At 38.1% G+C, this 26,293-nt stretch overlaps 1 protein-coding gene across 1 annotated transcript in view; it reads left to right on the top strand.

The window, feature by feature from the left end:
- The first annotated feature begins 9,035 nt into the window (after positions 1-9,035).
- The window catches only part of LOC126370271 (uncharacterized), a 156,980-nt gene continuing 139,722 nt past the window's right edge, over positions 9,036-26,293 (top strand). The window contains exon 1 of the mRNA XM_050015096.1: positions 9,036-9,116. The gene's annotated coding sequence lies outside the window, so the exon portion shown is untranslated. The remainder of the gene's footprint in view (positions 9,117-26,293) is intronic.

Here is a 26,293-nt window from a genome sequence, read left to right as displayed (position 1 = left end):
GACGCACACCCATATTTAGCGGGTCGCATCACTTTTTTACGAAGTTACCTATTTGTTATAATTAAAACACATAATGGTGCTAATTCCTGTAAATACCATCTAATTTTATTTTAAGTTATATCTGTCATTTTCTTATCCGCCGAAAAGGAAAAGGACGGGTAATCGACAAGCATAAAATTTATGGAACACACGTCAATTTTAAGGACAAATCTAAAACAACCGTCTAAAAATTTTACATCAGTCAATAACCCGACACAGGTAAGTAGACAGCACGTCAAACGGATTGCATACCAGCGACATACCTTTTTGATTCGCCCGGGTTATTCATTCATTTACTCATTCTTCCTAAAATTAAGAGCTGTGAATCATCCGTCCCTTTCGTTTTCGACGGATATGAAAATGACGGATATAACTTAAAATAAAATTAGGCGGTGTCTGCAGGAATCGGGGCCAATAACGGGTTCTTACCACGTTTAAATCAGGGAAATACCTATGAGACTCCCGATATTTCGACACTGTTGGAAGTGCTATGATCACGGGATGACCGTTATTATGTGTTTTAATTATGGTACCTATTTGTTGTTATTTTCCACGGGTAAAATTTACCATTTGACCAAATAGATCGGTAAATAGTTGACTACACGCGCAAGTGGCATTTTAACTACCATTTTCGTATTATTTTTTTTAGATTACAACAACATAAGATCACGGTTATATCCCAATAGGGGTAGTGAGAGGTACATCCATCGCAAGATGAACTAAGTAGCCACGCCTCACCGAGCTTTCTGGTAGACCAGCGTGATAGGTGAGCCGTATCACCGTGTATAATGACAAAATTATTTAATTGCTTATTTGTAATACTTAAGGTAATAAAACTTTCGACCTAACTGACTACCGTTATAGAAGAGCGAGGTCTCCTGGTACAGGCGTTTTGCTTGAAAGAAGGCTCCAGTAACTAGTTTAAGAAAAACATGTAAGAAAAGAAAATAAATATTTTTAGATTTTTTATTTTTGAAAATTAAAATAAAACCAGCTTGCAAATTATATTAGTGCTCACAGCATTTTGATGAGGCTTTATGAAACTAGGTGTACTAATTTACTACAATTTATGTGTTTAAAACTTTGTTAATTTAGCTCTAAAATGGATATGCTACACATTGTAATTTTAAACGAAATTCCACCTAATTAGCAATGATATGACCTTACAAGGGGTAACATTACTTTGACCTTTTTCCTAACATTAACTATTTACATTTTTGACCTGACCTGCAGACTGCAGAATTGGCTCGGATGGTTTTCAAGGCCATTGTTTTTTTTTTCCTTTAATACATAATTATTCTGTTTTATATCTTAGTTAAGAAGGAATACTAAGGTACGTAGAGTAGGTAGCTTTCGTAGAAAAGAATATTTTCCAGAAATTTTAATTTTCACTTAAAAATGGGTGCTAACTTTTGTTTTTATTTTCGAATTCCGGCGTCAACGAAATGTCGCAACACGGGCTGCTGAAAGGAAGGAAGTTTGCCCATAATTAGGGCAAAAGGGTGTGGATCGGGCACGATTTTTTAATTATGCAGGCCTCGCCTTTCGCCGTCCATCTTGATTTAAATCTCACCCGCACGCACTTTTTGCTGTGACCTTTTTAGGTAATTATAAATTTGATAACTTACTTAGCTTTTAGGTGACACGGGCCTTTTTAAGCTGTTAGCAAATTGAAATCCTTCCGCATGGCATGCGCTGACAAGAATTTTCCCTTAACACATTGACAGTCCCCATACAAAATGTTTTGACTTCCTTATAAGTCCCGCATATTACTTCAATGTTTGATTATTTGAATATTTTTACTAAACTTTCAGTTACCTCATAATACAAATCTTTGCTAAATTACTGGGTATCCACATGGAGTACCCGGTCGTTTCTTAGTGACCCATGTATGATGGGTCATGGACGTATGGAGCTAATCCGTCATGACCCGTATATGGATCAGTGGTCTGTCAACGTGTTAAGGTGTTATGTGTTACACAGCGAGCGTTCGTGCTGTCAGTACAGGGAAATAAGGCGCTCGTAGCGAGCATCAATACTGACTTTAAGCACATGACGTAACATATCATGCTCGCTGCGAATGGTACAATACGCCTCGTAACACCGGTCAGTACACACCTTTACGCCGTTACGCGCAGAATTCTTCTGATGACGACATCAGATCTTTTCAAATTCACAAAACAAATTCTGAAGGCTATTAAGGAGCGCTGGTCAGGATAGAAGATAAAAACGAAGTTCGCCTTTTGTAAAATTATTGTACTTAATAAAAAGACACACAAATGACAAGACGAGACAGAAGATAGACTATCTCTTTCTTATAAACCCATAGCTTGTTTTCAAGCTATTTCTATTTCATGCCTAATGGAAGGGAGTCTACCGTTTCGAACAGACATTTAGCTTCCTTACCAGCGGGCTTAGCACCGTAAGCGCGCGACTCTTTCTCGCCCCGACATGCGTCGCCCGTCACTCTCTCACAGTACTGCACAGAAAGAGACAGATGATCTCTGTCGCGGCGAGAAAGAGTTCAGAAGACGATAACGCTGATGCATCGCCCTCAAACCCGAGGAAGTAGTATGCCGTTCTACTCGGACTGGAAGTGACCCTGGGTAACTCCAGAATTATGTAATAGACTGATTCGTTAAGCGGACGGGAAAAATGACGAGAATTGTCTTTGTCTAATGTTCTCAGGCAACGGCCTCCGTGGCCCAGTGGTTGAGCGTTGGACTCACGATCCGGAGGTCCCTGGTTCGAAGCCCGGTGGGGACATATCAAAAAATCACTTTGTGATCCCTAGTTTGGTTAGGACATTACAGGCTGATCACCTGCTTGTCCGAAAGTAAGACGATCCGTGCTTCGGAGGGCACGTTAAGCCGTTGGTCCCGGTTACTACTTACTGATGTAAGTACGTAGTAGTTACATGAGCCATGTCAGGGCCTTTGGTGGCTTAATAATGACCCTGACAACAGGGTTGATGATGTTGGTAATCTGCCACACAACCCACACGATAGAAGAAGAAGGCATCAGTTCTTATTAGCGTCAGTACCTATTTTAAACGTTGAATAAACCCAATATTTTGGTAACGTCTTTATTTATTAATATTTTATTATTATTACAGCTAACGGGTACATAATCTGTCGCCCGCGACTTCGGTTATATCGCGGCAACAAAGCGGGAGCTTAAACTCCGTCCCTGATTGTGTCCTGATGTGCCAAATTTATCTAAAAGCGCCCAGTGGTTTACTCATAGGCGTAAAAATGTAAAATACAGATGTAGTATGTTACATCAGTATGTTTTCTATAATAATAACGTAGGATATGCGTATGCTTACACGTGTGTGTATGAAAACAAAGGAGAACTCTACGTATAAATGTCGATAAGTAAATAAACATTCTCTTGTGTAATATTTGCATATGTGTTGGACAAGTTAAGTTAGGAATCCATTTGATGTGTTTTTCATGTTTTAGGCATAATATAAATAAAGTGGGTAGGATTTAAAAAAAATCCATTACGGCAAATAAAATAATAAGTAATCATCATCATCATCAGCCCATTAACGCCCCCACTGCTGGGGCACGGGCCTTCCCTATGGATGGATAGGGAGATCGGGCCTTAAACCATCACGCGGGCCCAGTGCGGATTGATGGTTATTAACGACTGCTAATGCAGCCGGGACCAACGGCTTAACGTGACTTCTGAAGCACGGAGGAGCTTGAGATGAATTTGGTCATAGGATGGGTAACCACAAAAAAAAGTAATAATTTGCTGCAATAGATCGCGAGGTGTGGAAATCAAGACTTACATCTCAATACCATAAAAGGATAAGAAGAAGAAGAATATTTTAATGAACTAAAAGCAGTCAAGTGTGATTCAATAATATTTATAAGTACATTAAACCTACACATAATATACAGAGTGTTAGTGACATCGTATTGACCCCGCCGGCGTGGTCGACGATTTCCCTCATTCAGCGTTTATCGCTATCGACCCACTAGGGTCGATTAATTCTTTCAAATATTTTTCCTCTCAGACGACGCCCTGAGCCGAGGTTCGCGCCCAACTGGGCACCAGCAGGCCTGTTGTCTTAAACGTTGTATCGGGTGAGAGCCTTCAGCGCTCCCCATTTGTCCGGCCAAGTAGTTAATGCCATCTGCGGCAAATCTACAATAATTCAAGTCAAAAAAAAATGATATCGTATCGAATATTGAGGGAAATGATTCAAACCATGGTTCTAAGTTGATATTTATTTATTTATAGGAAAACCAATAGCTATAAACATAAATCACAAAAGAGCCAATTATAGGTTTCCACAGATAGACTTCGGTATATGTTGGTCATACAGCAACAATATATAGTAAAATAAACTAGGTGCCTATACAAACATAACAAACACATTTCACGAAAAAATCAACTAGTCGCCCACAATGCCCGGGATAGAAATCTGCAAGCAGAAAAATGCCTGCGATCACGTAATTACAACGCATGATACTCCTAACCAACTAATATCTTTTTGCCAATTTCCGCTTTACTGATGGTATACTACAGTTGATATCAAGTGGAATTTCCTGCCGGAAAATTCATATAAATGTTTGTGCTGTTTTACTTATTTTCAGTTTTGCGACGGAAAATTCCACTTGATATCAACTTAAAATTATGGTGTGAATCATCTCTGAAAGTTTTTGTTACGATGTCACTTCTTCTCCTATCGTGTGGGTTGTGAAGTGAATTACCAATCTCACCAACCCTGGTGTCAGGGTTATCATTGAGCCGCCAAAGACCCCTGACATGACTTTTGTAACGACTACGTACTTAAATCAGTAAGTAACCGGGACCAACGGCTTAACGTGCCTTCCGAAGCACGGATCATCTTTCTTTTGGACAATCTAACTATCTAACCAAACTAGAGATCACAAAGTGACTTTTTATGATATGTCCCCACCGGGATTCGAACCCGGGACCTCCGGATCGTGAGCCCAACGCTCAACCACTGGACCACGGAGGCCGTTTACAAACACCCTGTTAGTGACATCGAAATGTTAGCTATCACTTTTGAGCATAACTTGTTTTATTATACCATGGTACTCCTGATATTTTACCCTTATATTTCGAGAACTTTGTCTTAAGGGAATAGCCCTCAATGTTCCGGGCAACCCTTGTTAAATGTGAGAGTATCCTAATTAGGTGTCAGCCTGTCTATATTATGTGCTACCTACCTAATTGTATAGAGAAAAATGTAACGGTAAATACGTTTAACTCAACACAAACGTTACGGTAATTCCGTCTTTGTACAATTAGGAAACAACTTATACTTTTCTTTATAAGAATGGTACGTAGGAAAGCGAAGGGAAAGCATGTGGGGTTCGATACTGTACAATTTCAATCCGCAATCTTCTATCGTGTGGGTTATGAGGTGGATTACCAACCTCATCAACCTTGGTGTCAGGGTTGTTATTCAGCAGATAAAGGCCCCTGATATGGCTCATGTAACGACTACTCATTTACATTAGAAAGTAACAACCAAGACCAACGGTAATGTGCCTTCCGAAGAACGGATCATCTTACTCTGGGACAGTCAGGTGATCAACCTGTAATGTTCTAACTGGGGATTACAAAATATTTTTTGTGAATTCCACTTGATATTAGCTCAGTATCATGAGCTGAATCATCCCCTACAGTTTTCGTTACGATGTCACTAATACCCTGTACTTACCTAGTCGTTAGTTTATTTTTTTGCAGAGTAAAATGGATTCAATTTATTTCACCAGTATTAAAACACGCGAAACTAAAACAAACTCATTACTTCAGGTACTGGATCGTGTTCGGTGGTAATTTTTGCGCGTCCTTGAGCGTAATGACAATAACTTTACTCCACACCCTTTCGCGTGCAGCGCGCATGTAGCTTGGTACAAGTTATAAGATACTAAATAATAATAAGTAATAAAATGGTTATTTGACCGAAAATTATAAGTTACAGAATTTCTTACATACTAGACATTTTGACATTACAAAAGATACACTCTGCCTCCCTTATGTGTGTGTGTGTGTGCGTGTGTGTGTATGCGTGCGTGCGTGCGTGCGTGCGTGCGTGCGTGCGTGCGTGTGTGTGTGTGTGTGTGTGTGTGTCGGAGGTATGTGACCTAACCTGTATTGGGTTTTCCCTTCGCGGGTTGGAATGACAGACACGCAGTCGCTTCTGTAAAAAATCGGACCTGTCTAATCTTCAGGTTAGTTAAGCGGACCCTGAGAAAAACGGGATGATGCGGAGATGATGAGAGGAAGAGCAACGTTCCCTGTACAGTCTCTCATTCTTCACCATCAGGTGATCCGTCGGCGCATTTGCCCGTTTGATGAAAAAATATGCCTCTAATGGCACTCTATCCAAACTATCTTCTGTCTTGTACCACAAGGATGGGCGGTACTCACGTCACCCACGCACGGCACCCGGGTATCCACACGGTACTACGTAAAATACTGCCGTAATTAAAGATAACTAAATGTTACCTGCGCTGCGTATTACCAGATTTATATACGCTTATAATGGTAACTGAAAAATTGGAAGCGTTTGAGATGTGGTGTTGGCGAAGGATGGAGGGTATAAGCTGGACTGAAATGGTGTCAAATGAAAAAGTGCTGGAAAGAGTTGAAGAAAAGAGAACCATATTGAAGACTATAGAGAACCGGAGAGGAAATATGATTGGCCACCTGATACGACACGATTCATTTATAACAAACATTATAGAAGGAAAAATTGAAGGGAAGAGAGGAAGGGGTAGACCTAGGATAACATTTATGAAACAAATAAAAGAGAAGGTGCAGGTCGTGTCGTATCGGGAGGTGAAGGTTTTGGCGGGAAGAAGAGAGGAATGGCGGTTACTCCACCGACAAGAGCGCAGCTCTTAAATAGAGAGAGAGAGATAATGGTAACTAGCGCCATATTTGTTGCCAAGTTTTGGGCCGATACGAGTACTATTTAGTTTGCAATTGACACAATAAGAAGAAGACGCTAAGAGACATACCTACTTCAGATGCTTTAAAAATGTGTGGGGATTTCCGGAAATTCTACAAAATAGTTCCTGTGCCACCGGCTGAAAAAGCGGGTAGCACCCCTTCTTTTTTTTAATTTATTTGGGTCAACCAACAATGATACAATATGCTTTAATAAATTAATATTACAATATTTGTCTTGGTTATTGTACCACCAGCGGCGTTGACCGCATTTTACTAAATAAATAAAGAGGAAGCAGACCTAAATCCTTCAAACCCTGGGTGTGGTTTTCACACAGTTGGCTCGACCATTTCTGTACCGCTCACCACCTATCATGTCGGTCTAACAGGAAGCTCGGTAGAGGGTGAGTACTCAGTTCATCTTCCGATGCACCTACCTCTGACTACTTTATTAGGGTAGAATAGAATAGAATAGAAATAGTTTATTAAAAAAGGACGCCACACACAAAAAAAAAATATAACAACATCATATCAAATTTCCACTAAAACAATTACAAAAAAAGCAAGACAGATGTTTATCGAATCTAGGTAGCTACTTCAAGTCATGAGCTTATTATGCTATATTACTTTTTTGACTTGAATTATTGTACACACTTAGCATTAACTTGCGCTAAGGGCTGCCTGTCTTCTATCGTGTGGGCTATGAGGTGGATTACCAACCTTATCAACCCTGGTGTCAGGGTTACTATTGAACCGCCAAAGGCCAGTGACATGACCCATGTAACGACTACGTGCTTATATCAGTAAGTAGTAACCGGGACCAACAGCTTAACGTGCTTTCCGAAGCACGGATCGTCTTACTTTCGGACAATCAGGTGATCAGCCTGTAATGTCCTAACCAAACTAGGGATCACAAAGTGATATGTCCCCACCGAGATTCGAACTCGGAATCTCCGGATCGTGAGCCCAACGCTCAACCACTGGACCACAGAAACCGTTAGGGCTACCTGTTATGTTTTGTTATACAACTATAGATTCCCATGAAAATAATTCCCCGATGAATTAAAAGGGAAGAAGATAAAATTAAATACCTACATATTAGGACCAATTATCAAAAGTGGTTGTAAATTGTTTTCTGATGACTTGAGACACTGCCCACCCAGTTAGTAATTACGAGCGTGAGTTTATGAAGTTTTAGCTATCTACCTATAAGGTTTTTCCTCTACCTGTCTTTATAGTTAGGTATAAACTTCGAAACTATCCAAATGTAAAAGTGTCCCCAAAACTCCATTTTCGTTAATTTTCTGAATCAATTTACGTCCCGAATTCAACTGAAACTGGGTCTACCTGGTGGGCTTTTGGGCATCGACCACATTTCAATTATGTCCACACCCCGTTGGATAATTACTCTTTCGGAGTGGAGGTAAAAAAAAAGTTTATTGGAGTGAGTGGAAATTTTATGTGAAAATGTATGTATATGTGTATGCACTTCTGTTCCAATTTCCGGCCAAGTAGTTTTTCCGGCCATGTAGTTTTTCCGGCCAAGTAGTTTTCCGGCCAAGTAGTTAATACTCCGGCCATGTAGTTAATGCCACCTGCGCAAATCTACAATAAGTCACGTCAAAAAAAAAGTTCTATTCCAATCTAATTTCTAAACCACCTGTCAGAATTTAACAAATAATATGTCACTAGAAGCGTCTTAGTCGTCCAGTGGATATAGGCTATGACGTCACACTAAATTCAATATGGCGCCCTCTAGAGGACATAAACTCAGAATCGTGGTCTCAATAATCCCTCAAAGTTTTCGTTACGATGTCACTAACACTCTGCATATCAGCAGGTGGATAAGATCATTAAAAGAAGAAGACACAAGAATTTTGTAATTAAAGTCTCAATCTTATTTATTTATTTATAAAGTACAACCACATCACATATATTAAAACATTCAATCTTTTTTCAAATGCTCCGTCCTCAGCACATTAGCTTCGTCAGTCTAGCACCTATTGTTTTAAATTACGCGATGTCCTATTTAAGTGAACATTTTTCTTTCATAGCGAACATTTCATATTAGTTAAAGGGTTACAGAACATTGGAATAAGTGGTAAACATCAGTGCAGTTTGTCCGCTGTATAAAGGTAAGTAAGTTTGTATTCTGTTTTATAAGCGTTTAATTAAGTTTCTCACAAAATATAGGTTACATAATGGACATTAAAACGGGTTAAGTAAATGTTGGGATAGTGTTTGAAATGTAATGGGTTCGTTTGGACCAGGTCAGATTCAGAAAACTTAAAAACGTCTAGTTGGACGTGACGAAGTTACGTATGTTTCTGATTATGCGACAAATTGTATTATTATAAAAAAATTGTGACGTGTTATAAACAATAATAAATGATAGATCTAATATTGCGTTATTTTTACACATTGGCCCCGATTCCTGCAGACACCTATTTTTTTTTACGTCGTGTCTTATTAGGTGTCCAATCATCTTGCCTCTTCTGTCCTCAATAATTCAGTCTTTGTCTCTTTTCGCTTACTCTTATTAGCACTTCCTCATTTGTAACCCTTTCTGTCCAAATTATTCTTTCTATTCACAACTATTTATACTAAATTCATGCTTTTCTTTATTCCTTCTCTGTTCGCCCAACCTCCGCAGCGTCAATACGTGTAATATGTTTTGTGACTATTTTCTATCATTTTAATAACAAGTGATTATAAAAGTGACTTTTTGCTTATAACGCCCCACTACATTAGAACATTCTTAAAAAAAAAACAAAATAGTAAACAGGGCCCTTATTTGTCATTTTTAAATATATATTTACGAGAAAAATTCCGGGAAATAATGTCGTAGAAATACGGTCCACTTATTGAGTGTTGGACGCAGATGTTTTGGAGCGGAAAGTCGACGGCGATGAAGGTTTTTAACAAGTGTACTTACATGAGCTTTAGAAATGACGTAGCATCACGCTAGTTTTCTCGAAGGGGTAGGCAGAGTTTTAAGTATATGCCCTCTCCTCGCCAGCTAAAATCTAGCTCGAGCCTCGATATGAACTAATGCGAGGCTGACTGTGCGTAGAATTATTCTTTATTGTACTCGTATGATTAAATTAAAGTAAATTAAAAATTGTTTATTGTCTTAGAAAAAGATCGACACAACAATGAATACTATAGCTCTCTCTCTCTCTCTCTCTCTCTCTCCTTGGCATTTATTATTCCCATCGGACGTGTCTTTCTCGTGAGCATCAGAATGACTGCCCAATGCGACAGATCAGTTTTAAAATATTACTAACATCCAATACCTATTAGCTACTATTTAATACCTTTGTATAGATATTTTCTACCTAATTAATAAATAAGAAAATGTATTTAAAAAATGGCCAGTCATTCTGATGTCTGAATGACCACCCACATTTAGAATCTCCACAAAAAGGCTCCGAAATGTAATTTCGCCTATACACAAATTTAGTACCTATTCAGTACCTACCTAAACAAATATTTTTTTTAGATTTTTAAAACAACAAATAAAAAAATATGAGCAAAAAAAGTTTTAACGAAAATGTTAATTGTTTATTGTTTACAACTGAATTATGCACATAATACAAATTATAAAAAAGGAACATATTAATCTTTTATTGCATTTGTTCCTTTTTTATAATTTGTTTATCTTTGTTTGTGTATCTGCACAAGAAGAGAAGTAAAAGGCGCAACTTCTTGCTAATAGTTTCTTCCACCTAATGCCGCTGTAGTTCTACTTTGGCAGCATTAGTTTGAAAGAATTTGGAAAGTTGGCAGCGTTAATAAGAACTTGTATGTTTATGTGAAATATATTCAGTTATATCGAGCAGACAACAATGGATGCTTTCAACAGCATTGCAGCGCGCATCCGATGCTGAATCGTTATTGTGCTGGTTTTGCATTGTCCAACTATGTTGATCGTTAGGTCGTTACTTATATAAAAGTGAACAAGGTTTTTGAGGAAACTCCAATAAAAGTCAATAAATATTTAATTATTACAAGAAATAATATTATTTTAATGAATAATAAAAAACAAAATATTTAAAGTATAAAAATTACACTTTGTAGCGTAAGGAAGATTATGTTCTAACGCGATCCGTCATAATGCGCCATATGGGAATTAAGGGTTTCTCACACAGTGTACTTTAGGCGAGGAACATTTTCTTCCACCCAATTTAAATATTCTTGGAATCAAAAGGTTACAGTGTGGTGCTAGTAAACAAGAACATGCAAACAATGAAAGCGCGTGGCGCGAATTAAATCGAGGCTTTCGACCAATAGCCGTTTGACGTCCATCTACGTAGATACCATTTGTATCGTTCATTGGTCGAAGCGCCCAATATAATTCGCGCCGCGCGCGGCGCGGTTGTCATGCAGACCCGGCAGGCATAATGATTTTTTTATGTTGTGTTATAGTTTTAAATACCTTGCCTTGCTTTGGGCCTTTGGCGGCCCAATAATAACCCCGACATCAGGGTTGATGAGGTTGGTAATCCACCTTACAACCCACACGGTACACGATAGTTTTAAATAATGAAGGCGGGTGTATATCAAAATGTGCCAAGTTTGGTGGCGAACTTTCATATTATTTTTTCGTGAAAAATTGGGTTCCGACATGAAAAAGGATCCTTTTGGATCCTTTTTCATCCTTTTGGATCCTTTTTCATATCGGAACCCAGGATCCTTTTGGATCCTGTTTCATGTCGGAACAAAAAATAAAATAATAATATGAAAGTTCGCCACCAAACTTGAAATTTTGATATTCACCCAGGCACTAGATTCGCGTACAAAGTGAGTAAAAACGAACAAAGTCGCGGAACGATGCTTGTTTAACGTAATTTATATAAAACGTGGTTCAAATTTATGCAGTAGACTTCATTGCACCGCGATCAAGCAGAAAAATTTCAGCGAAAATTCATGAAAATTCAACGTGCAGTAAACTGAGGCGTTCAAATAAACTCGCACCCATCAGGGATGAAGAAACATGGTTTAACTTCATTTCTTATGCAAACTGCAGGGATCTTATAAAATGGATAATGGGCTTCTGTAAAAATATAAGTAGGTAAGTGTCTGCTTTTTCTGTTTTTTTTTTAGACGTGACTTATTGTAGATTTGCCGCACATGCCATTAACTACTTGGCCGGACAAATGAAGAGCGCTGAAGGCTCTCACCCGGTACAACATTGACAACAGTCTGAGGGTGCCCAGTTGGGCGAGAACCTCAGCCAGGGCATCGTCTGATAGGAAAAATATTTGAAAGAATGAATCGACCCTAGTGGGTCGATTCATTCTTTCAAATATTTTTTCGGCGGGATAAGTGTCTGCTACTCAAAATAAAATAAAGACCACACCATCTTTTGATATGAAAAGAATATCGCGTTATTGTCATTAGTTAGCTATGATTATGTTACGGAGTGTGAAAATGAAAAGTACTTATGTTTATTCTCCGAAAAAATACGGCAGAATTGAAATTTTAGGTACAATCGGTAAACAAAATTAGTGACATTCATGAGCAGAGCTACCTTTGGTCCCGGTTACTACTTCATGACGTAAGTAAGTAGTCGTTACATGAACCATGTCAGGCGCCTTTGGCGGCTCAATAATGACCCTGACACCAGGGGTGATGGGATTGGTTATTCACCTCACAACCTACACGATAGAAGAATTATATTAATTATATTAAACCTCACTTTAGCAATCCAACCTGTAATAGCTAAGGTGTGTTTTATATTATTTCAAAATGGTATTGGAATGGAATGCACGTGCAGTGTCTGTACGGTTACGAGTACTAATATGTATACACTTTGAAACCATGTCACATTAACTTTGCTGACAAATTGAACCGTAAGTCTCATTAAATGTCATATATGATAGTGCGACAGGGTTCTACAGTGGGTACATGATATCGCTCGTGACTGTACATTATAATACGGGCCCATGTGTACAATGTGTACTTACCTTTAGCGTGCAGTTTTGAAAAACTACACGTATTTCACGCAAAATGCATGCATGTTTCTTTCATGCATTTTTCAACCCTGCCGCCACTACCGGAGTGCAAACGAGTAAAAAGTTATAACAAATAGCGCTCGTATTAGTGAACTTTGGGTGAAAGTTTGCAGGATTTTTATTGTGTGTGTAGGGCTGTCTATCTAGGGTTGTTGAGGTATGTTTTATTTTTTTATTTTTTATGTTATTTTTAGCTTCCTACCTTGAAAACAGCGAAAACTCCCTCTTCAAAGGGGTTGAGCAAATTCCCAAAAAAATGATGCGCGATTTTTTTGTTAGTCACAAATAGTCCGCATACCAATTTTTAGCTTTCTACCTTTAAACGGAATACTCCATACAAATTTCCGCCTCCCATTTTAGGCAATTGAGGAGTTGGAAAGAGACAAAAAGATGTCACTCTCCATCACTTCAACTATCTCCACTTAAAAACTCACGTCAATTCGTTGCTCCGTTTTGCCGTGAAAGACGGACAAACAAACAAACATACACGTACACTTTCACATTTATAATATTAGTAAGGATTATCTAAAGTATTTAATACACATTGTCATTATAGGTTCCCCGATACCGACCCCGCCGGCGTGGTCGACGATTTCCCCCATTCAGCGCGTATCGCTATCGACCCACTAGGGTCGATTAATTCTTTCAAATATTTTTCCTTTCAGACGACGCCCTGAGCCGAGGTTCGCGCCCAACTGGGCACCCTCAGGCCTGTTGTCTTAAACGTTGTACCGGGTGAGAGCCTTCAGCCCATTGGTCCGGCCAAGTAGTTAATGCCATCTGCGGCAAGTCTACAATAAGTCACGTCAAAAAAAAATACTCATTATAGGTACAGACCGATTGCGACATAATGTAAACAATATATTTATTTCTACTTACTTAGAAAACTCTGTAAGTACCACATATATAACACATAGCAATCACTTTATTTATAAATAATAATCTGTAAAATAATAAATTAAAAAATAAAAACTCTTTTGACGGCAAGCGTTTATATATTAACATAACATAAGCTCTCGACCGTAACGTTATTGTGGTAGTCAGAAGTACATCCATCACAAGATGAACTAAATACCCACCCGAACTTTCTGTTCGACCAACGCGTCTTATAATGGTCGATTCGACTGTGTGTGTGTGTGTGTGTGTGTGTGTGTGTGCTTAAATTGATGTAAGTATATTTTTTTATGCCGCAGCACCCCTACTTAGTAGAACATTTTGTTTGAGCATATGACAATGACGTGTCGTCTAGATTTCATCGCAAACGTTTTGCAGTCATTAGCGAACGTAGTCGAGAGCTCGCAGGTTTATGAACATAACATATCCTCGCCTTGTAGACAAAACCTCGTACGCGCATTTTTGAAAAATTATTACTTTTTTCAACAAAACCCCGAATTCTTTACATATACATAACAGCCTATATACGTCCCACTGCTGGATACAGGCCTCCCCTCAATCAACCGTAGCCGTAGGGGGTATGGAACATACTCCACCTATGCTCCACTGCGGGTTGGTGGAAGTGTTTTACGGCTAATAGCCGGGACCAACGGCTTAACTTGCCCTCCGAATCCGAAGCACGGAATAATTTTGGGCCATTCAGGTGATTTAAACCAGCAAAGTCCTTACCAAACAAAGGGCAGTCTCGACGAAAGATTTCGACAATGTCCCCCCCATCGGGAATCGAATCCGGACCGTCAGATAGTGAGCCTAACGCTCTATCCACTAGACCACGGAGGCTGTTTGTTGTGGCTGTTTTTTTGTGTGCGATTTCTTTAAAATAATTTAAATGACATTTCGGGTGAAAATGGAGACAACAAATTATCTGGATTGAAAGCGAGTCTATTGAGGTTTTGCTAGCAAAAAAACGAAATACGGCATTAGGGAAACGCAATTTTTAAAGGCTTTTAAAGCATTTACTCAAAATGAATTAGGAACTTTCATGTACGATAAGGTGCAAAAGTCAATTTCTTGCAAAGTAATACATTAACTGGTTGAACCTAAGACCTCCTGGTTACATGTCGTGTCTGTAATAGACCAAAACACCTAAAAAAACATAAATTTTATAATTATGACAACTGATGGTTCATAATTTGTCCACTGTTTACAAATAATTCGCTGGGCTCAGTGACTGCACTTTTGCTCTTCTATTGTATCTTACCTTATAGACTACTCTGAAAGAATCACCCTGCGTCAGACAGAGTACTGCGGAGCGGAAGGCAAGAGGGAAACCACTGCCCTATTTTTCCCTAAAAGTACCATGGAGAATGCTACACCGATAAGAGCGTGGCTCTTAAATAAGTGATGTATGTACCTTTGTATGTAAGTATTTAATTGTAAAATGAACGAAACTATAGAATACAATGTGCCGAGCTTACGCCATCATTCGGCACTTTAGTGCTCAATAAAAGTAAAAAGAAGTATTTTATCGCTTTCCTACGATAGACGTTAAAAGTTTCGTCATAAAAACGTGGAATCAATTGAAAAGAAAATGAGGTACGTATTATCATTGTTTATTGTTGCAATTTATTTATTATAAAGCAGCTTATTTCGTTAGACAAGAGATTTTCCGTTAAGTCTTGAAGAAAATAAATAAAAAGACGCGTGGCACTCGGGGACTGCCGCGGTAAAGCATATATTTGCATGCATATCATTTTGTATAAACTTATGCAATTATAATTATTTATTTATTTTATTAATGCAGTATTTCTTTTTCTTTGATATTAATTCAAGTTACACTTTTTGAGCGTGGTGACCGATAAGAATTTTTTTTCTTTTATTAAATAAATACCTATACATCTATATACTTTCTCATAAACAGCTGTTTATGTATTCGTCCGATTTCGGAGCAGCTCGTCTCGATTCAATTCATAGAGTCGTACAATACGTCTAATCGCAAGCACACAACGCGGTGTCGACAACGCCGTGTCGAAGACTGCCGAACTGAAACGACCTTAGAAGATGCACGGCCTTCAAGCCACACCTCCGTGTCCGTCGGAGTGGGGAGCGTGAGGTTTTTTCGTTACGGAATTTCTGGATTCGGTCCCCGCGCTCAAGGCCTGCGATAGAAGCTATGCAATAGCTTAAAAACAGAATCCGTTTCGCCGACAGATTTATTCGCTGAGCGATAAGTACCTACCTACCCAAAAAAAAGTAAGTAGAAACCTGAGCCAGCCAGCCAGCCAGGCTGGTACAGGCTAGCCTGAGCCTATGTAGTTACCTGTTTGTCGATAGTTATGGATAGAAATGTCAACAAGAAAGTAGTGTAGTAGTAGTAGTAGTATGTCACGCTATGGTTCTCGTACACATTAATCGTACAAAAACTACCTAACTTTGTTATCACATTTTGAACCTATTATCCTTAAACGTCTTTTCTTTGTCGATAAACGTTCTATTGACATTTGGTACAACCACGAAATAACATAATACAAGGTGTTAGTGACATCGTAACGAACACTTTAAGGGATGATTCAGACCATGATTCTGAGTTGATATCAAGTGGAATTTTCCGTATGGAACTGAAAATAATTAACATTTTCAGACAGGAAATTCCACTTGATATCAACTCAGAATCTCGGTCTGAATCATCCCCCTCAGTATTCGTTACTATGTCACTAACACACTATATGTTGCGTTCGTAGAAAAACATGGAATCGAAACATAAACATTTAAATAACATTAAAATAATAATACATATAAATACCTAATAGTTCACAAATTGTAATCCGATAATCAAATGTTTGCAGATAGGTTAAAATATATTCATATTAAATGTTAGTTATTCGATTTCATTGTGCAAAGAATTGTAACTATGCCAATTTGCGTTCTGTTTCGATTCTTCCTAAAATCAATTCTATTATGTTCGAATTGCACCGGGTGAGAGCCTTCAGCGCTCCCCATTTGTCCGGCCAAGTAGTTAATGCCATCTGCGGAAAATTTACAATAAGTCACGTCAAAAAAAAATATGTTCGATTTGCACAGACGAGCGGTTATAATAACGCTGATATTTAAGTAGTACATCATCATCTCCTTATTATTATCCCGTTATTCACAGGGTCCGCTTACCTAACCTGAAAATTTGACAGGTCCGGTTTTTTACAGAAGCGACTGCCTGTCTGACCTTCCAACCCGCGAAGTGAAAACCAGCCCAATACAGGTTAGGTCACATACTTCCAGAATGCATTTCATATCATATAAACAACCTTCTTTTACGCGCGACGTCTTAGGGCTGCCAATTACAATACCTAATTTAACCCTCATTACCTACTTAGGTTGGTAGTACTACTTACGAAAGAAGTTTTTATAATAATCCGTTAATATCTTTTTATTTATTTATTTATCACACCACGCAAATCATAAACAATTTGAACAATGAAGGTTTACACTATAAATAAATAGGCTTTACACACGACTTAAAAATTCACTGAACTAATAATTGCATTCACATTATTTTTACATTGAAATTGCTGTGAGATCAAATATTCGAATTTGACAAAAGGACGTCGCCGTCCAATTCCATAATTCGAACACATTATAAACTAAACTGATAAATTATAAAGATTCAAGACTAAAGTATATTGGAGGGGGGGGGGGGGGGGGGGGTTTGGCTTTGCCTTCTTTATTCTATGCTTTAATCTAAATGACCGTAAGCCGCTAAGGAGTAAGGGTGAGCCCGCGCGGACTGTTTGTCTCGCTTGCACGCGGTAAGATGGCACACGACGCGAATTAAATCGAGGCCTTCGACCAATAGCTGTCTGACGTCCATCTACATAGATAGCATTCGTATCGTTTATTGTTCGAAACGCTCAATATAATTTCGACCCGCGCGGCGCGGTTGTCATGCAAACCCGACAGGTTGTGATACTGCATAAATACCTAATACTTAATCGCTTTCAACAAACATAACATTCTACAATCGACTGTTTACGGACCTTAATAAACTGTGTAAATAAACAACATCGTTCTTCGTCGATTACTTTGTTATTTTGATGTCGAGATTGGACTCGACATCCGCCTGTATTTGACATTGTTTAGCAGTATTATTGATACTTCAGAAGAATTATGTTAGCTAACTTGATATTTTCTCATTTAAAATGAGCTCCGAACCTGTTGTTGGAACTGATTTTGGTAGACAACAACTTCATTTTAATTTAGTTTGACAGTGGCCCAGATTCCTGCAGACACCTCCTAATTTTACTTTAAGTTTCACCCGTAATTTTCTTATCCACCGAAAAGGAAAGGTACGGATGATTGACAGCTGTTATTTTAAGAAGAGTGAGTAAATGAATGTAAAACGCGGGCGAATCAAATAGGTATCTCGCTGGTGAGCACACCGTTTGACGTATCTGTCATCTTAATTCCGTCAGGTTATTGGCCAATGTAAAATTATTATAGGGTTGTTTTGAATTTGTGCTTCAAAATTAACGTAGAACACACGTAAGTTTTATGCTTGTCGATTACCCGTCTCTTTCCTTTTCATGGGATAAGAAAATGACAGATATAACTTAAAATAAAATTAGAAGCTGTCTACAAGAATTAGCATCAGTAAAGTTCTAAAACTATCCCTATCTCTGTCTAACATTGGTCGTAAATGTTACAATCACTCTTTCTAATCAACCTTATCATCCATGATTGGCGCGAGTTGTGTAGATCTAAGTAAACAATAAATACATTTTTGAATATGTAACTATTTTCTGGATGTACAAATAAAATAACATTTCCCCTTCTTGGAGGTTAAAAAGGCCACATTATGAGCCATGGTAGCTCAGTTGGAATAACGCTTGACTCACCATGAGCTCGTAGGTTCAAATCCCAACTTAGGCCCAAACCGATGATTTTCAAATGTGAGAAAACCCGCATTCCCGAGAAATGCGGAGGTATGTGACCTAACCTGTATTGGGCTGCGTTTCCCTTCGCGGGTTGGAAGGTCAGACATGCAGTCGCTTCTGTAAACTGGACCTGTCAAATCTTCAGGTTAGGTAAGCAAATCCCGTGAAAACGGGATAACGCTAGGGCGCTTCATTTTCATGAATGAACGTAGGCACTCATAAATGTATTCTATATATAGTATAATATATAAAAATGTCTGTTAGTATCTCAGACTACATTACATTAAATAGGTACTTGGTGTCACGGAGACTACGTTACCGCGAGTGGTATCAATTTGTTACGTTTTGTAGATGGTTCTGGAAAACTTTTTCGCAACAGAAGCCTTTTATTTATGATGATTTTACCATGTTTACAAGTCACAAACATAACGTATAATATTGTCCTAAATGGTGTGATGAGATGTGTGTACATACATTGGCTCTCTTAAAGAAAATTCAAGTAACTAAATCGTTCCTAACAAACTTGACCGGAGAGTATAATCGTAATTAGAATAGAATAGAAATCATTTATTTCAGATATAAGTAGGTATACGATTAGGTACACAGTAGGAGTGAACATAATACTTAAACCTTATTTCTAAAAAGGGACGTCAGCTCAGCAATATGTTGTGACACTCCGACATTGAGGGGAGTGCCACAACGCTGATTTTCAGCTGTGCCCCAAAAATACTAAAAAATAAAAATGCTTAAATCTAAACAACAATCAAACATGTGGATTACATACAATGCATGCAGGGGGAGTATTTGCGTGTGTTTGTTAGGATAATAATGTGTGCGTATGTTCGTTAAATGAGGGTGTATGAGAGTGCGTGTGTGTATGAGTGAATAGGGCATACCCTAAAATTTGAATTACACATATGTAATTCAATTTTTTTTCTCAAAAATTATAAAACACAAAATCAGGGTCTACCCTGATTTTAAATTATTTTCTTTTTATTGTTCTATCAAAAAAGATCTGAGGATCTGAGGGGGAGAAGGACCCTGACACCAGGGCTGATGAGGTTCCTCACAACCCATATAAGTCACGTGTAGTCCGAACAAGGCTGTCATGTATTTTACAAAATATTTTCTACTAAGTATACAGGGTGTTAGTGACAACGCGAGACAACGAAAACTCTGAGGGATGATTCAGGCCCTGATTCTGTGTTGATATCAAGTGGAATTTTCCGTTGCATGAAAATGATTAAAAAAAAAACATAAAAATTCGTGAATTTTGCGACGGAAATTTCCCCTGAACTAACTCAGAATCATGGTCTGATTATACCCCTCAGTATTCGTTACGATGTCACTGACACCCTGTATATAATAATGTTATACAGTTCCTGAAATCCATCAAAAGAAAAATTACAGGGAACTGAATGTTTTCATTCCATTATTGGCAACGCTCGAGGCGTGTGGAATTTGTAGTTGTTAGAATTCATAAACATGATGTTTTTCTCGTGAACTTATAAACTGAGGAGACAAAGGCTCAAAATTGCTGCATGAGCAATAAGGCCGCCTGTAGTGCTTTTCTGTATAATAATATGTTGTCCTTATCTCTGTATTTTGTGTCCATTGTGCTCAATAAAGTATTTTATCTATCTATCTCTGACTAGCGACTCCTGCAGACACCACTTAATTTTATTTTAAGTCATATCCGTCATTTTCGTATCCTCGGAAACGGAATAATGTTAATTTAAAATGAATGAATAATCCGGGCGAATAAACTAGGTATCTCGATGATATGCAACCCGTAATTCTGTCGAATTATTGGCCAATATACAATTTTGGGAAGGTTTTTTAGATTTCTGCTTAAAATTGACGTGTGATTCTACGCCTGTCGATTACCCGTCCTTTTCTTTTTCGATGGATAAGACAATGACAGGTATAATTTAAAATAAAATAAGATGGTGTCTTCAGCAATTAGCACCAGAATATGAAGAATATTTTTGATCTCAGAGTAATTTTAACGTTAATTCTAGTTTTTCAAAAATCTTCAAAAGCTCCCTGAAACTTGGCTAGGTCGTCTTCTTATTTCTGAGTGCACTTTTGTCACAGCCTGGACACTCCGTACAAAAATCTTGTTTTTACCTTGAATTACCTTAAATTTCTTGTTAAATCTATGATCACCGCAAACCAACAGTGACCAGGTACATTGAATAAATAACTTTATGTACGTTACCATAAAGTGTTGCAATATGTGCATATTTGGTAGGGAGATGTTTCCCAATTATCACCTCAAGTCGGAGCAATTAGTAGTTGTTGAACAATATTTCATTTTATGAGAATGATAAAAAAGTATTTTTTTCAGTCAATTAATAAAAGGATGACCTTTTCGTTGCTCTTTGTCTGCATTGACTCCTGCGTAAGTGCGAGTGAGACAGATAGTCCGCGTGCTCTCCTTTGCTCCTTAACGTTTTACGGCCATTTAAGTAAATCTAGCTAGGCATCGATCGGAAGTGATGCGGGACGGGGAGTGTCCCTTCTGTATCACTCTTTATTCTATGCTTTTGTAACAAAAATGCCATAAAGCAATAATGTAGTTCTCTTACTGTTCTTTTTCGTTTACTGATTTAGAACCTGGGACCAACGGATTGCGAGCACAGCACTCAACCAGAGGATCTGACCCAGTGTCTTTAAAATGTCAAGGCAATATCTGGAAGAGTTATAATCCTGATCGAACTCACGGGAACGATTAGGTATTTTACCCGGACGATTGATCGAGTGTTCCATAACCGTGATAGGCCAGTTTGTAGAACGCTTGCCTCTCACTTTGAAGTCGCAGGTTCGAATCCAGCACAGGCCTAAACCAATGATTATCGAATTTGTTTCCGTATACATGTTTGGATCATAAAAGATTATCACGTGCTTAGCGGTGAAAGAAAACGTCGTGAGGAAACCCACATTCCCGAGAAATGCATATACGGAAGTATGTGACCTAACCTGTTTTCCCTTCGCGGGTTGAAAGGTCAGGCTGTCGCTTCTGTAAAAAACCAGACCTGCCAAATCTTCAGGTTACGTAAGTGGATCCTGTGAAAAACGGGCTAATGCTAGGGAGATGATGATTGATCGAGTTTTCCTCGAGATATAGGTATGATATGAAAAAAAAAAACCATTAAGTTTTTATAGGGCGGATGAAGGATAATAGGATTACAAAAACGGTTTAAAGCGAAGGCTCGTGGTAGGGCTGACAGACCAAATTGGAGATCGACTGATGATACTCATACTCATACTCGATTGATGTATGTGAAGTAAGCAAGAGAAGTGTGTCAGGATCGAAGCAAATGGAATTCCATAGTCTCTGCGTACCCGGAAAATAGCCATGAGTTTATGTATGTATGTATGATTAAGTTTATACTCTCGAAACGCGTAGTAAAGAAGGTTTTTATTATGGTCTTGTTAACTAAAAAAAGGATTAGTCACTTAGGGTGGTATAAACAAACGAAGTTTGAGGCATTTAAGCATAAATTATCCAGTTATTTGTAAGTAACTATTTATTTTAATCACTTAAGACTGTGCTAGATACAAATAAATATTATACATATTTATATTTAATAACCGGCCAGGGGGCTGTGTAGGTACCGCACTTTTAGAATTGCACTTATTTCTAACTATACCTACGTACGTAGTAATTCAAAATGAAACTCTTTTTCAAATCCGTTTTATTTCTAAAATATATCTTGTGTACCTACTTAAAGTTATCATAATTTTGAAAGTGTGGTGCTTGGTTCTGCGGACCAGTCTCTTATGTGTGGAAGTGCGTGAAGGAAATGCATATGTGTAAGTATATTAGGAGAAGTGTGAACTTATATGTATACAAATGTAAGTACTTTGTTTCTTATGTAAATGACATGTAATATGTTGGAAGATAAGAAATAAATTATCTTTAACCGGAGAACGAATCTCAGCTGAGACTGTCCTCAAGATCATGCTCAAATCTCTGTTTTTATATCAGAAATGTCACATTTACATGATCTTGAGGGCAGTCTCGAAGCTGAGATTAGTTTATTGATACCACCCTTAATAATTATACGTCCTTATGTCATTAGAAGCGTGTTCATTGTACGGTGGTTAAGGCTATGTGACGTTGGGTAAAAATCAATTTGGCGCCCTCTAGAAGACAAACTGAAGACGATTTTTTTTTCTAAGGGTATCATGTTTGGTATCACATGAAAGTCCTTAATTTGCACATTTAAAATATGTACATATTATTAGCTTTTATCAGCGGATATGCTTGTATTTACGCGATAATTGCGTTTAATTGATAACAACTTCTTAAACATGTTCCGGGTAGATTTTATCTCTAAATCTTGCATAAAACAAATAATGGAAACACATTATCTTAATAAATAAGACCCTAAAATGATAATCTGATTCATTAAGAACACTAAAACTAAAAACAAAAAGAAACAAAAGTACACGCGAGTAACTATTAAAAAGCTCAATTATAAGTGCTTCCTTTTACCACCTTTCGATCGAATTTGATTGAAATAAAAAATTGAATTGAAATTGAATTGAATTGAATTTGATTTTTTTTTTAATTTTTTTTTTAATGTGCCCATCACGCTCGCAGCGTTGCCCCGTTGGATGGCGAGGGAAATATGCTGCGCTAAGTAATGCCCGGACCGGGAGTCGCCACCTTGCCCCCTTAGCCTCTTACCCTCTCTGATAAGGCGCTTTGCTGCAGACCCTAAAAAATTATACATAAAAGTCAAAAAACTGAAAGTCGACTACGGAAACATCGCGTGTGGAATAAGGACAGACGACAAATTACAGCTATTCAATATTCGTTATCTGTGATGCTGTTGACGACTTGACGACCCCAATTAATTGTCTTTGTACTTTAATAATTAATTAAATATAAATATTACTGATACAAAGGCAAGAATAACAAAGGCTTACCTTTCCAAGGGAACAAAGATAAAGAAGGACATCACAGACCTTTGCAGGTTTTGTTTTAACGGTCAACCGAATATTGCAAAATAATTGCTCGGCGCCTAATAGCGGCTGTACATTTTCGGCTAGATACCCGAGTTGTGCCGAGGGCGAGAGTGTAAAAAGCTCGCCTCACCTGGTCATGCAGTGAGTCCCGCCTGCTCTCGGTAAGACTCGACGAGAGCACTCGCTCAAAAGTGTATACCCACCATTAAACACTCAATAACGAGAATATGTGGGGTTCAAAGGCTGCTATTAAGGCCCCTTTGTACGACATTTAAATTTGGTCGTTAAAAAACGGGATCTGTTTACATAGTACGTTAGGAAGCACCGTTATAAGGGCGCGTAGGTAGGTCTTTCGCCTGCCTGATTCTGAACTTGCAAAAATTGGCGAAGATAAAATGGGAAAGGCTAGTTTACAACTAGTCAAATAAGTTACTTTTTACTAAGCGAAATTACTATAGAATTTGTATGGAAAAGCACACTAGGACGTCATAGAAAAACGTGATAAAATGTCGTACTTATTACTACATTTTTCTTGATTAAAATTCAATATATCTTCATCATCATCATCATCAGCCGTATGACGCCCACTGCTGGGCATAGGCCTCCCCCAAGGATCTCCACGACGATCGGTCCTGCGCTGCCCGCATCCAGCGGCTTCCCGCGACCTTCACCAGATCGTCGGTCCACCTTGTAGCGGGCAATATATCTTATTCAGTAGGTAACATAGTTACACTTTGAATTGTAATTTTTTACATAACGAACGTCTCATCCGCGTGATACTACTGCAGCTTCTCACAACCTGTATAACCGGGGGAAAGAAGCTGCAAGAAAAACCTCGGCACAGGGTCCTAGACATTGTTTAAAAAATAAGCAAAATACTATAATAAATTTATTTTTTATAATTTTAATGTAATGTAATGTAATGTAATTTGGCTGCCTAATATCAGTTCCCAGACATTCAATCCCATGCATTCATTAATATGTATAAAACCCACTAACCAGGCACAGAAATAAAAGATTAACGGAACAGATTTTTGTGGTTGGAAAAGTGGAGTGGAGTTGGAAATACCGCGACCAAATTCACGATGATTTGATAATTTATTTCCTTCTCTTTCGTGTGGGTTCTAAGGTCGACCACAAACCTCAACAACCTTGTCGTCATAGTGATTATCGAGCTTCCAAAAGCCTCAAATTAAATCACAATTACTTTGTGGTCCCTAGTTTAGTTAGGACATTACAAGCTGGTCATCTTATTGTCCAAAAGTAAGATGATCCGTGCTTCGGAAGGCACGTTAAGCCGTTGGTCCCGGTTACTACTTACTGATGTAAGTACGTTACATAATCATTGTCAGGGGCCTATGGCGGCTCAATAATAAGCCTGACACCAGGGTTGATGGGGTTGGGGTAATCCACCTCACAGCCCACACGATAGAAGAAGACTTTAAACACTCGATAGAAACCTCGACCATCATCATTATCAATAAGAGCCACGGTCTTGTCGGTGTAGCATTTTCCATTCCAGTCTATCAAAGGCCAATTCCTTGACTTCTCTATAAGACACGACGTTAACCTTTTCTTTAATATGTTCCATGTAAGCTCTTCTTGGTCTTCCCCTTCCTCTCTTTCCTTCTAGCTTTTCTTCTACGATGTTTTTAATAAATTTGTCGTGTCTTATTGGGTGTGCAATCATCTTGCCTCTGCTGTCCTGAATATTTACTGCTACTGTTCTCAGTATTTGTCTTTTTTCCCTTACTCTTACTATAACGTCGATAGTAAACAGAAGTAGTAGAAACCTCGATAGGGAATGAAAAAGCTGAAGATGCACAAATGTCAAAGCGGATAAGAGTCGTGTGAGAGGTCTAGTTATTGTATGAGATGAAATGCTCGACTGATCTTATTTAATGACCTTCTGGTACGTGGCACGCGTTCTGACGTCACGAGTGACAGCGTCAAACTAACTTGTGACTAACGACGATAAGCAAAAAGTCCGTTTTTATAAAATTGGTCGAAAAAAACTTGTATTAGACACCTTTTATTACCGAGCGAAATGAAAAATTCCTATTATTATCAAATAATATTATATAATTTTATTACTATTATTTAATTTTATTATTTTATTTTTATTATTTTATTAGTATTATATTATTTATTTAATATTAATAAATCGACCTCGGTGGTCCAGTAGTTCCTGAGGTCCCGGGTTCGAATCCCGGTGGGGAAATATCACAAAAAATACATTGTGATCTAGTTTTCTAATTCTCTCTTTTCTCAAATTTGAAAATCATGCGAACCTGCAACTTCACAGTGAGAGTCAAACTTTCTTTGAACAGGACTACCACAGTTCTACTAGATATAAAAATAAACTAAAAACTTCGACATAAGAAGTGCCTTTAAAAAGCGAAAAATATTGATTTTCTACTTATAAACTTTTAAACTTTGTGACAACCTGACTACACGATCTTTTTATCGATTATGACGACAAAATTATATCCT

Source organism: Pectinophora gossypiella, chromosome 10, assembly GCF_024362695.1.
Source record: "Pectinophora gossypiella chromosome 10, ilPecGoss1.1, whole genome shotgun sequence".
Classification (NCBI taxonomy): Eukaryota; Metazoa; Arthropoda; class Insecta; order Lepidoptera; family Gelechiidae; genus Pectinophora; species Pectinophora gossypiella.
This window is presented reverse-complemented; position numbering and strand designations above follow the sequence as displayed.